Source organism: Triticum urartu, chromosome 1A (genome assembly GCF_056163025.1).
Source record: "Triticum urartu cultivar PI428250 chromosome 1A, HENAU_Tu73, whole genome shotgun sequence".
In the NCBI taxonomy this organism is placed as follows: domain Eukaryota; kingdom Viridiplantae; phylum Streptophyta; class Magnoliopsida; order Poales; family Poaceae; genus Triticum; species Triticum urartu.
In genome coordinates, this window is record NC_141873.1 from 76808986 (window position 1) to 76821669 (window position 12684).

Genomic DNA, 12684 nt, shown 5'->3' on the forward strand with positions numbered 1-12684 from the left:
GCGGATTGACCACAACACGGACTGGAGCTTGTCGTACCAGCCCCTGCCGCAGGCTTCCGGCTTCTTCTTGAAGGTCCTGGCTTTGAGGCCCCTCAGGACCTCCGCGTTGGCCCGCTCGGCCTGGCCATTGCTCCGGGGGTGTGCTACCGAAGCGTAGCATATCTGCGTTCCAAGGTTAGCACAATACGTTTTGAAGAGATTACTGGTGAACTGTGAACCGTTGTCGGTGATGATGCGGTTGGGCACCCCAAATCGGCTCATGAGGACCTTGATGAATTTGACCGCTGAGCCTGCTGGGATTGTGCGGACGGCTTCCACCTCAGCCCACTTGGTGAATTTGTCCACGGCGACATAGAGGTAGCGATAGCCCCCTGGCGCCCGAGGAAACGGGCCCAGAATGTCCAACCCCCAAACTGCGAACGGCCATGAGAGGGGTATAGTCTGTAGACCCCCCGCAGGCTGATGGATCTGCTTAGCGTGAAACTGGCAGGCCTCGCAAGCCTTCACAAGCTCAACGGCGTCGTTGAGCGCTGTGGGACAATAGAATCCACTATGGAACGCCTTGCTGATGAGGGTCCGTGATGACGAGTGGTGCCCGCAGTCTCCGCCATGTATGTCTGCCAGTAGCTCCTTCCCTTGCTCTCGGGAGATGCAACATAGGGACACGTCATTTGGTCGCTTCCTGTAGAGCTCTCCATCCCTGATGCAATAAGCCGTGGCCTGCCGCGCCACACGCTCCGCTTCCTCCTCATTCTAAGGCAGAGTCCCTTGCATCAGGTAGTTCTTGAGCTCCAGGATCCAACACCCTTCCTGAGGCTCTAACGCCAGGAGCAGGCGTGCCCCTGAGGTTGGGCCGCAGACCAGGCAGGCGGCTGAGGGAGCTCCTCCCTTGGTTGCGCCGTGCTCGACAGTGACGGCACCGCCGAGGGTTTGAAGAGCCGCTCCTCAAAGACGCCAGGCTCCTGAGGCAGCCGCCTAAATGCCCTCTTGGCAATGTCATCAGCCTCCTGATTGGTGCCGCGATGCACATGCTGCAACTCCAGCCCCAGAACTGTTTCTCCATCTTGCGAACCTCAGTGAGGTAGGCTTCCATGTGCTCGTCCTTTGGCTCGTATATCTTGTTGGAGAAGTTGACGAGGAGCTACGAATCACCCTTGATGATGAGGCGCTTCACCCCTAAGGCAGCTGCGGCCTCCAAGCCTGCTATTAGGCCTTCGTACTCCGCTATGTTGTTGGAGACCTTTTCTCCATGCTGGAAGCAAAGTTGTATGGTGTAGTAGAGTTTGTCCTGGGTAGGGGATACGAGCACTGCGCCAGCTCCCGCACCGTGTCGGGAGAACGCCCCATCAAAGCACATGACCCAGCCATCCGGTGCTTCACTTCGCAGGGAAAGTGATCGGTCTTCGCCTGCCTCGAGACCCGGCGCTTCTGCCCATTCTGCCATGAAATCCGTAAGTGCGGCTCCCTTGATGACTCTGGTCATACTGAATTCTAGCTGAAATGCCTGTAGCTCGATGTTCCATTCAGCAACCCTTCCAGCTGAGTTGGGGCTCCTGAGCACTCTTTCCAAGGGGTATGCTGAGACGACTTTGATGGGATGTCCTTGGAAGTAGTGGTGCGGCTTGCGTGAGGCGACTAGTAGCACGAGGAGGAGTTTTTGAGGCACGGGATACCGTGCCCTTGCGTCCCGTAGCACCGTGCTGACGAAGTACACGGGATGCTCGACGAGGTTTAGGGTGCTGGCGCTGCTTGCGTCCTCCAGAGGTCGAGGTGTCTCTTGAGACGATGGAGCTCCCAGTGCTTGGTCGCCTGAAGAGGCCTCTCCTGCTCCGGGTGCGTTCTCCTGCTCCGACTGTTCCTTTCCGGCTGCGGTTGCGGTTCGCGAGGCCCTCTTGGCTCTGCTTTGCTTCAGTTCGGACGGTCGATGCGGCCTTGGCACAGCGCTCCTCCCTGACCGCTACCAGGGCTGCGCTAGCGGAGTAGGGGGTGGCCGCAAGGCAGAGTACCAGGGGCTCCCGAGGACGCGGAGCTACCATCACTGGTGGACTGGTAAGGTACCTCTTAAGGTCTTGGAATGCCTTATCAGCCTCTTCAGTCCATTCGAAGGGACCCTTTTTCTTCATCAGCTTGAAGAAGGGCAGCGCTTGTTCCCCCAGCTTGGAGAAGAAATGCCCCAGCGCAGTTACACGCCCGGTGAGCTTCTGCATTTCTCTGAGGTTCCTCGGCGGGCTCATGTCTTCGACTGCCTTGACCTTCTCCGGGTTGGCCTCGATGCCCTTGTGGGATACGAGGAAACCCAGGAGCTTGCCCGAGGGGATTCCAAATACGCATTTCTCTGAGTTGAGCCATAGGTCCACTTCGTTGAGGCGTGCAAAGGTTTCTTCCAGGTCCTGTATCAGTGTTCTTGCCTCACGAGACTTCACCACAATGTCATCTACGTAAGCTTCAGCGTTTGTCCCGAGCCGCCGGCCTAAAGCGATGTGCAACCGCTGAAAGGTCGCGCCTGCGTTGCGCAACCCAAACGGCATGCACGTATACCAGTACACTCCACACGGGGTCAGGAAAGCCGTCTTCTCCATGTCTTCTACCGCCATCTTGATCTGGTGATAGCCTGAGAAGGCATCTAGGAAGCACAATAGGTCACACTCTACGGTGGAGTCGACTATCTGGTCAATGCGGGGGAGCGGAAATGGATCTTGCGGGCATGCCTTGTTGAGGTTGGTGAAGTCGATGCACATGCGCTCCTTTCCTCCCTTTTTCGGCACAACGACCGGATTAGCCAGCCAATCAGGGTAGCGAACCTCACGGATAACTCCTGCCACCTCTAGCTTCCGGGTCTCTTGAATGATGAAAGCCTGTTTCTCAGTACACTGCCGCCTTGCCTTCTGCTTCACGGGGCGCACATTGGGGCACACGTTGAGGTGATGCTCAATCACCTCCCTTGGGACCCCTGCTAACTGATCAGGTTCCCACACGAACACCTTCTTGTTCGCACGCAGGAACCTGACCAGGGCCTTCTCCTGCTCGGGCTCGAGGCTAGCCCCTATGGTGAAGGTGGCGCTAGTGGACCCGTCCTCGTCGACTGGTACCTGCTTGGTCTCCGCCATGTCTTGGGTGAACAACTGCTTCTTTTTAGCCGGCGCAGCCCCCTTGGGCTCAAGGGCATCGGTGCTAGTGGGCTGCGCCACCACGGCCGCCCTAAAAACAAGCCGGAGCACCTGCAGCACATCCCTTGTGCCTCCTGACACAGTGAGGACGCCGCTGCTCCCAGGCATCTTCATGAGGTTGTACGCCGGGTGAGTTGCTGCCATGAACCGAGCCAAGGCCGGATAGCCGAGGATGGCGTTGTAGGGGAGGCCAATGGGGGCGATGTCGAAGTCGATCAGCTCAGTGCGGAAGTTGTCGCAGGTGCCGAAGGTCACCGGGAGGCAGATCTGTCCCAAGGAGGCGGTGAAACCGGCTCCGACGCCCGAGAAAGGCCTGCTGGGTTGGAGCCGCTCCAGCGGCACGTGGAGGAGGCTGAAGGCCTCCACTGAGAGCACGTTGAGGCCGACACCACCGTCGATGAGGGTCCTAGTGATGGCCACTTGGCAGATGGTGGAGGTGCACAACATCGGGAGCGCGCCCGAACCAATGAGGTTGAAGGGGTGGTCCTCCGAGTCGAAGGTTAGATCGGCCTGGGGTGCCACCCAGCCCGGGGGGGCTTCTCGGCGCTTGGAGGCGGTGCTGATCCGGCGGGTGAACGACTTGACGTGATGGCTCGAGGGTGGTGCCTGGGAGCGACCCAGGAGAGCTGCGACGACGGGCGGCGCTGGTGCAGTGAAACAGGCGAGGAAGAGGTTGCACAGCTCCTCCCAGGAGGTGACGGAGGCCGTCGGCAGGTGGAGGAGCCACGCACGCGGGATTCCGGTGAGGGCCATGGGTAACCAGTTGGCCATCACCCGGTCATCGCCCTCGGCTTTGAGGACAGCCTCATCATATGCCAACAGGAAAATCATCGGGTCCGTCGCGCCATCGTAGCGTGGCGGTGTCTCGGGCCTGAACTTGCGCGGCCACTGCACCTGTCGCAAGGCGGGGGCCAAGGCCCGGATCCCCCTGGCCCCAGTGTCAACATCCGTTGCTGGAGCGGGCGGCGCGTTATCCGCCATGAGGGCGGGATCCGATGTTGGGGGAGAGCGGGTCGTCAGGAGGGAGGACTCTGGCGCACCCCTACCTGGTGCGCCAAATGTCAGATTTCGGGTTCCGGCAGACCCTTGAGGTTCGAACACTGGGGTGCGCGCAGAGATCCCTCCCCTACCGATCTACGTCCAATCTCCTCGCGTGATCTAAGCTGGAAACAACGAACAACACAAGGGACACAAGGTTTATACTGGTTCGGGCCACCATTGTGTTGTAATACCCTACTCCAGTGTGTGGTGTGGTGGATTGCCTCAGGGGCTGATGATGAACAGTACAAAGGAAGAACAGCCTCGCGAGAGGTGTTCTTGAGCTGGTGCGATGAACTGCTAGGGTGAGTTTAGCCGTCTCTCTCTCTCTCTCTGCTAGGGTCTACCAGATCTTTCCCCGCCCTCCCACTCTGTGGTGGCTAGCTCTATTTATAGAGGCCCTGGGCCTCTCCCCAAATAATGAGCGGGAAGGGCGCCAATAATTGGCCATTTTGAAGGAGAACATATAGTACAAGTTATCCTGACCAAAGGTGGTCTTCGGCTGCCAAAAGCACTGGTGATGACGCCGTCTTGGGCTCCACGGTGACCTCCGTCCTGCCGCTCTGCTGGTCTTGGTCTTGTTGCACCGAAATGGTAACCTTTGCCCGATGCCTTGGCCTGCGCTTGCCCCCTTTGCACCAAAGGGGAAACAAGGACACTGCGCAAGCCGGCGCCCGCCTGGCGCCCGCCTGGTCTCGATCGTCATGGCTTGCGTCACGGGTTCCTCACGAGGTATTCCCGCCTTGATCTCTCCACCTCCTCGCAAGCCTGCCTGATGAGGCTACCTCTGAGGAAGCTTTCTGTCGTCCGCCCCGCGAGGCTTGGCCCATCGCGAGGGTCTTGGGCTTGAGCTTATGAAGATGGGCCGTGCAGGGCCCCCACTTGAGCCACGTCACAAGCCATAGGCAGGCAAGTCTAGGGACCCCCATTCCCAGAACACCGACAGGGATCATCACTTTCCACCTTGACTTAGACTAGGAGCTTGTGCCTCAGTTCTTTGCTTCTGTACACTTCCACATTGATGAGAAGCGGACCATGACTTGGATGACAAATGGGAAGAGGATGACTGCTGAGTGGAAGGAGTTCATGGAGTTGTTGCATGTTCATGATGAGGGGCTTGATGTGCCCGTGTTGGTGCCCGACCACATGCCAACCCCGATACTGCCAACAAGAACAAGCTTCAACCCTTTCTTGCTGGGAAGACCCTCCCATTGGCAAGAAGTCTTTTGTGCTGAACTTGTTTCTTGACATCATGCACCGGATCTTCCACAACTCTCTGTTTCCTCGCATAGGCAACAAGGACAAGGTGCACTCCTATCTCGTGGACATGATGCTCATGTGTGAGGAAGCCCGTCGTCATCAACCTGAACCACTTGATATCTCTCACATCATGTGGAGTGAGCATCAGTTTGTTGTGTTCCACCGTAAGGTGCCCAACTACAGACCTTACTTGATCCTCTTGATCTCGAAGACTTGGGAGAAGCTCTTTCTGGGCGAAGAGTTTCTCGCACCCAACTGGATTCACCATGAGCCCATTAAGCTGCGCCAGAAGAACAAGTGGGCTAACACTACTACCTAGGCTGAGGCCGAGGCTGCACACATGGATGTTGATGAGGTTGAGTTTGAGGAGGAGGAGGCTGAGGACAGTTCTGTGTGGTATTCACCTCCATCTACTGAGCCATCCTGGCTAAGAAGCTCAAAGCCAAGGTGAAGTCTCTGTTCTGCCTGCAGGCCAAGGGGCAGTACCAGGCCCAGGTTGTTCAGAAGGAGAGCCGCCGACGTGACAAGAGGATCTTGAGGAAGCTTGCATTGGCGAGCAAGTCTCAAGCGGGTCAGAGAAGAACATCACTCCTGAGGCTGCCTGGATGGCGAAGTAGGGATATCAATGGACTGAGTCAGATGGGGAGTCTGTTCCTGCTGCTGAGACTGATGAGGAGCATGATGGGTGACCGCACTAGTGGGAGATACCACCTGTGTCGTAGGTGTCCTCTCTGCCTTTTTGGTGTCTCGATGCCAAAGGGGGAGAGTGTAGGATCTGCGAGTCTTGTGCCGTGTTGCTTTCATTTCGTTGAACCTTCGTTGCTTTGGTTTGTTGGTTTGTGTTGGTGTGCGCGTGAGACCAGGAGACCTATGCTATCATATGGTGTGAGACATATGCCCTCAAGCTTATCTTATTGTCTAGTATGTTTAGTAGATTGTGAGCTTATGTTATCTTGTGCCCTTTTCTTCATGCTCACTTACTTTACCTTGCCTCAATGCTTATTGTCACTTATATTGTTGCAAGTTTTGCCTTGTCTATAAAATATAGGGGGAGTGTTGATCATAGTATGTGTGCCGTGCAGTCCAAAGCATATCTATAGACACTAGTGCAGAACCGGGCAATAGCACCGGTTTGTAAGGCCCTTTAGTGCCGGTTCGGTAACTGACACTAAATTGTGGGCACTAAATGCCCCCCCTTTAGTACCGGTTCAGCACGAACTAGCGCTAAACGGCAACCACGTGGCACGAGCCAGCTCCGGGGGCAGGGAGCCCTTTAGTACCGGTTGGTGACACCAACCGGTATTAAAAGGTTGGGGGTTTTGGGTTTATGATTTCTTTTTCATTTAATTTTGTGTTTTCCATTTAATTCTTTTTCGTTTGCTGGTATTTTACGATACTGCATATTGTACACATTATGCATATATGTAAATAGAATTTCTAGTAGAACCGATCATATATATATATCATCGAATGTCTCACAACCACCATTAATTAATTCACACATATATACACACATGTATATATATACAACTAGCTAGCTATATAAAATTTCTCCTAATTGGTGCCTTCGGAGCCAGTGGCATTATCCTAATTGGTGCCTTCGGAGCACGATAACAATTGGAAGTGGTTCATGGGGGCGGTAGCGGGTAATAGTATTCTCCTTTGGGATCTATGACCTGGTCGAGCAAAAATCCTGCTATTTCCTCTTGAATTGCTTCTATGCGCTCCTCTTTTAGGAGCTTCTCCCGCACCTCTCTGAACTGTTAAGAAGGAGATCAATATGCATGTATATTAGTTGTGTGACTAGATATATCGATAATGGTGTAAAAATTGTGAATAGTGTTCTGACAAACGTACCCACTCCTATCTTTGAGATCTGCTCCTTTCGGACGCCATCATGCGAATGTTCTCGCAAACGTAGTATGCACACAGATTATTCCCCGGCGCCTGCTTCAGGGCCTTTACGAGAATGGAATTTGATCAGATAATAATTAATCAACGATGATAATTAAAGAGATGGCAGCTTGCTAGTACTACTTAATTACTTACCTTGGGTCGATACCAATTTAGATTTCATTTCCATTGGCGTGGAGTGACGCTGATGAACTTTGCCCAAGCCCTGCCCGCCGACAAAGAAAATGAATAAATGGGTTATTAAATAGTTGTTATTAGGAAATGACGAACTAATTAAATAGGACGAGATATAGTTAATAATGATTGAAATTACCAGTTGACTATCCCCTTCACGATGGTGTAGTCACTTGCTTTCTTAAGTAGTGAGTCTAGTACTTCAACTGTTCCTTCATCAACTTTAATGATTAACAAGATCCAGTGAAATCTTCATGCACACACGTTTGCATGTCTTAATTAAGCGGGCATATGTAAGCAAAAACATGTAGCTAGCTAGTAGGAAAAAATAGAATTTGTAGTACAAGACAGTGTGACTCACTCGAAGTTGTAAGGAAGTAGTATATCTTCATTGTATTTGAGGCGCTTGAAGGACTCTAGCATGCTTTCCTCTACACTTTTTTTCGTAATATGGATCTAATTTCCATGTGTATTCATTAATGGTATTTGGGTCAACAAACCCAATGCCATAGCGTCCACCTTTTTTCATTTCATAAATCTTCATCCTGCATAATACCACAGAAAAGAATATAGTGAGGATAATTACAGGTAATGATTGATCAAAATGATCACTACAGCTAGCTTGAGACTTAAATTATAGAAAGAAATCACTTACAGACAATAGCAACTGACGATAGATTTGTCGAGTGCGTCTTGATTGTATAACTGAAATAGTTCCGAATACTCAACGGACACAGCTTTCTCATGGTAGTAATGATCCTTCTTGACATTCACCATGAGGGACTCTCGATTGGAAATCTTGGTAAAGTCCATGTACCATTGATGCAATTCATACATTCTCGTTAGGAGCATCTTGACCTCGTCTGGCTCGACCAAAGGTTGGCCCCGGACATATTTCCGTTTGATTTCCTCCTCTCTAAGCGGAGGCATGGGCTCGATGTCGAGGAGTTGTCCAACAGTGATCTTGAGGATTTCAGCCTGCTCAATATGCTCCTCGGTCATTACCACATCGCCCAGCTCGGGAACGTAAACGGTTTGCCCACAATAATGTTGGGCACGCCTACTCTCATGTGTTGTTGGCACAACAAGCGGGGGGATTGATTGCGCCGCCTGTTCTCCCAGCTGGGGAACGGTTTTACCGCATGTTTTGCCAGCTGATTTGCTCGAGCTCGAGCTCGCCTCTTTCTGTAGACGTGCTCAATTTAACTTCCCGAGGTGGCGCTCATAGTCTGTGTCAACAGGCTTGGGAGCTGGTGCTCTAGCCATACGAATGAAGTGGTCAATCTTTTCCTCAGGCACTTTCTCCCTTGGCGGCGGTGGCGGTTTCGGTGCAAAATGGGCTTCCACCTCGGCCTTCGATATGGCTACATTTTCCTCCTCGGACTTGTAGTAAGGCCTCTGCGGAAGAGGCGCGAGGCTGCTTGGACCATATTGAAATCGCTTGGCTCTGCATGTACCTCCAGTACTACATCGACTTGTACCGCTACGCACCATAGCTGAGGCAGATCTCTTCCGTGATTGCTGAAGCGGCGAAGACGACTGATGTGGCTGAGTTGGAGGAGGAGGAGTGGCCTGAAGCTGTGCCGGACTTGGAGGAGGAGTGGCCTGACGCTTTGCCGGACTTGGAGGAGGAGGAGTGGCCTGAAGCTGTGCCGGACTTGGAGGAGGTGTGGCCTGACGCGTTGGTGGACTTGGAGGAGCCGAAGTCTGTTGACTCGGTGGCGGACTTCGATGAGGAGTCGGATGATGCGGTGTCCGTGGCCTTCGAAAGATGATGCAATCCTTTCTCCATAGGATGATACGATGGTTGGCCTCTCCCAGTGTGTGCTCCTCGTCACCTCCAGGAATGTCAAGCTCTAGCCCCGAATATTGGTCCACCACCTCATCAACCAAGACATGAGCATAGCCCGCTGGAATCGGGTTGCAATGGAAGGTTGCCTCGGGGGATTTGTAAAAGCAACGACGTCCGCCACCTTCATGGATATGTTCTTCATTTTGAAGTGTAGCTCACAGTTAGTGTTCTCCATGATGTCATCCACTGGGTAGCTATCCAGCAATGCATCGCCCGGGGCGGAACCCACACTGCTTCTCGGCATGGATGGGACGGTGCTATCCAATGCTGGATCATCCGCTAGCTGCTGCAGCTGCTGAGACCCCCTTTGCTGGCTAAGTGAGTCGATCTGCTCCTGCTGCCGCTGGAATTTGACTGCCAAGTCCGCGTGCACTGATTCTAGGCCATAAAGGCGTTCATAGTCCAGCTTCCTCTGCTCCTCCTCCATCTTCCTCTTCTTCTCCTCCGCAATCTTCTTTCTCGCACGGGTTCTGTAGTCGGAGTTCCAGTCCGAAAACCCCGCATACCACGGAATAGCACCCTTGCCTCGTGTTCTTCCCGGGTGTTCAGGATTTCCCAGGGCACGCATAAGCTCGTTGTTCTCTCTGTTGGGCTCGAACACCCCCGATCGAGCCTCTTCTATTGCAACAAGTAGCTTATCTTCGGCTCCGTCCAGACATGCCTTCTTCGGAACTTTGCCTGTCTTCGGGTCCAACTCCCCCCCATGTGCATAGAACCAAGTCCTGCACCTGGGGGGGCAGCTCAATGTTTCTGGAGTGACACCTGCATCCTCCATCTCTTTCTCAGACTTATCCCACTTAGGCATTCCCACCGCATAGCCACCTGGCCCCAGCTTATGGAACTTATCCTTTTTTGCGGCATTGGCCTTGTTTATTCTCGACCGTTCCTTAGATAATTCTGAATCCTTGAATTTCATGAAATCGTCCCAATGAGCACTTTGCTTCTCTAGTGTTCCCTCGAATACTGGAGTCTTCCTTCCTCCCTTGACGTACTTGTCCCATACACGATTCTTGTGGTTGTTGAATGCAACCGCCATCTTCCTAAGAGCAGCGTCCTTGACTTTCTCCACATCTGCATCTGTGAAATGATCTGGTAGGGTGAAATGTTCCATGAGCGTTTCCCAAAGCAGAAGTTTTTGTCTGTCATCGACAAAAGTAACTCCTAGACGTGGCTTTGCTAGCTTTCTCCATTCTTGAAGGGAGATCGGGAGTTGGTCCTTCACAAGAACTCCGCACTGATGAATGAACTTGTCCGCAATCTTCTTAGGCGCTAATGGTTCACCATTAGGTTTGATGGCCTCGATATTGTACTTTACGCCCTCCTTCAACTTTTTGTTCGGGCCTCCTTTCCTGTTGCCTGAAGATTTGTTCGATCCGGATGGCTGAAAGAAGAAAGATCAATTCATTAATATATCTTCAAGTCATTTAAAATATGTGATGATCACCAGATGCCTGCTTATATAAATAGATATACCTCGCCGGTCTTTGTTGTTTCAAGATCAACATTTTCTTCGTCATGTTCATAGTTCATGACTTCATCAATTCGGCCGTCGCGATCGAATATCATATCACCCTCCCCGGTGTTGTTTAGATATTTGGAGCCGTCATAATCTTCTTCATTCTGATCATCATCTGGCCCGCGAGAATTGCGTATGATATTGAACAGGGCCTCTTCTCCCTCTCTGCCGGTATTGTCCGCCATAGGTTTTATTTAACTAATCCAAAAGAAATATATTCAAATTACAATGCATGGATGCAATCAATTAATAAGGAAAAACTGAATCAATCATAGTACATAATAAGCATCATCTCGAATATGTCATCTCGAATAATAGATATAATTTCGAATACATCGTCTTGAATAATAGATATAATCTCGAATACATCGTCTCGAATAATAGATATAATATCGAATACATCACTAGCTAGCTAGCTAGCAAGCTAATAAAGATCGAATACTACAGAGTAATCTAGGCCACTCGCGGTTCCTGAGGTGCGGGTGGTGGACACCCAAAGAGAAGGAACCATCACTGGATCATAGCTCGGGTGATCTCCCAAAAGAACCCGCTAGGTATTGGAGAACCTGACGTCCATAGCAGCCATGTAGCGATGGGCGTGCTCGTCCTCCTCCCTGACACGGCAACGTACCACCTCCGGCGCGGCCGGCTCCCTCCGCACCGAAACTGGCCCACGCGAACGCCACCAAAGGAGATCAGGGTCGACGACGGGACCAGGGGCCGGGTTCCTCACTAAGCATCGCGCCCTTGAAGGTAGCACCTCCCAGTGCCAGCCCAGCGGAGCCCAGTCCCGGACATGGGTCCTCTGAAGTAGGACGCCGTCGTGAACGGGTCGACGGCGAGGATGCGGGCCGGGCATCGTCGACAACAAATACTATATGCCTCAAAAGTAACATTTTTAAATGATTGGATTGTGATTTCTAACATTTCTATAACTAAAATTGTATAACTAATTGTTCTTTAACATTTCTAACATTTCTATATAACTAACATTTCTATAACATTAATACAGAAAAAACTAGCATTTCTATATAACTAACCTTTCTATAACATTAATACAGAAAAAACTAACATTTCTATATAACTAACATTTCTAACACATTTCTATATATAACTAACATTTCTATAACATTAATACAGAAAAAACAGAAAAAAACTAAAAACTAAAAACAGAAAAACTAAAAACTAAAAATAGAAAAACTAAAAACTAAAAACATTGTGTGTGTGTGTGTTTGTGTGTATGTGTGTGTTTGTGTATGCATGTGTGTGCAGAGGCGACAGCGACGGCAAGTTCCAGGCGACGACGATGGCGACGCGGACCGGTGCGGGGACGGGCACGGGCCGGCGACGCGGACGGCGTGACGGAGGCGGCGCGACGAGGACAGGGGCGGCGCGGAGTCGACGGGGACGGCGCGACGGGGGTGGCGACGGCGCGGGACTAGGTGGCGGTGATGAAGCAGAGTGAAGTGGAGAAGGAAACTGATGAAATTTTTCGAAGTGTTTTCTTATATAGAAAACACCTTTAGTACCCGTTGGAGCCACCAACCGGTACTAAAGGTCTCTTTTGGCCAAGCGAAGCGGCGGGAAGCGCACCCCTTTAGTACCGGGTGGTGGCACCAACCGGTACTAAAGACCCCCCTTTAGTACCGGTTGGAGCCACGACCCGGTACTAAAGGGGGTGTGCTAGCGCAGGTGCGATGCGGCAAGTTTAGTCCCACCTCGCTAGCCAAGGGGCGTTCGCACTGGTTTATAAGCCCCAGTGC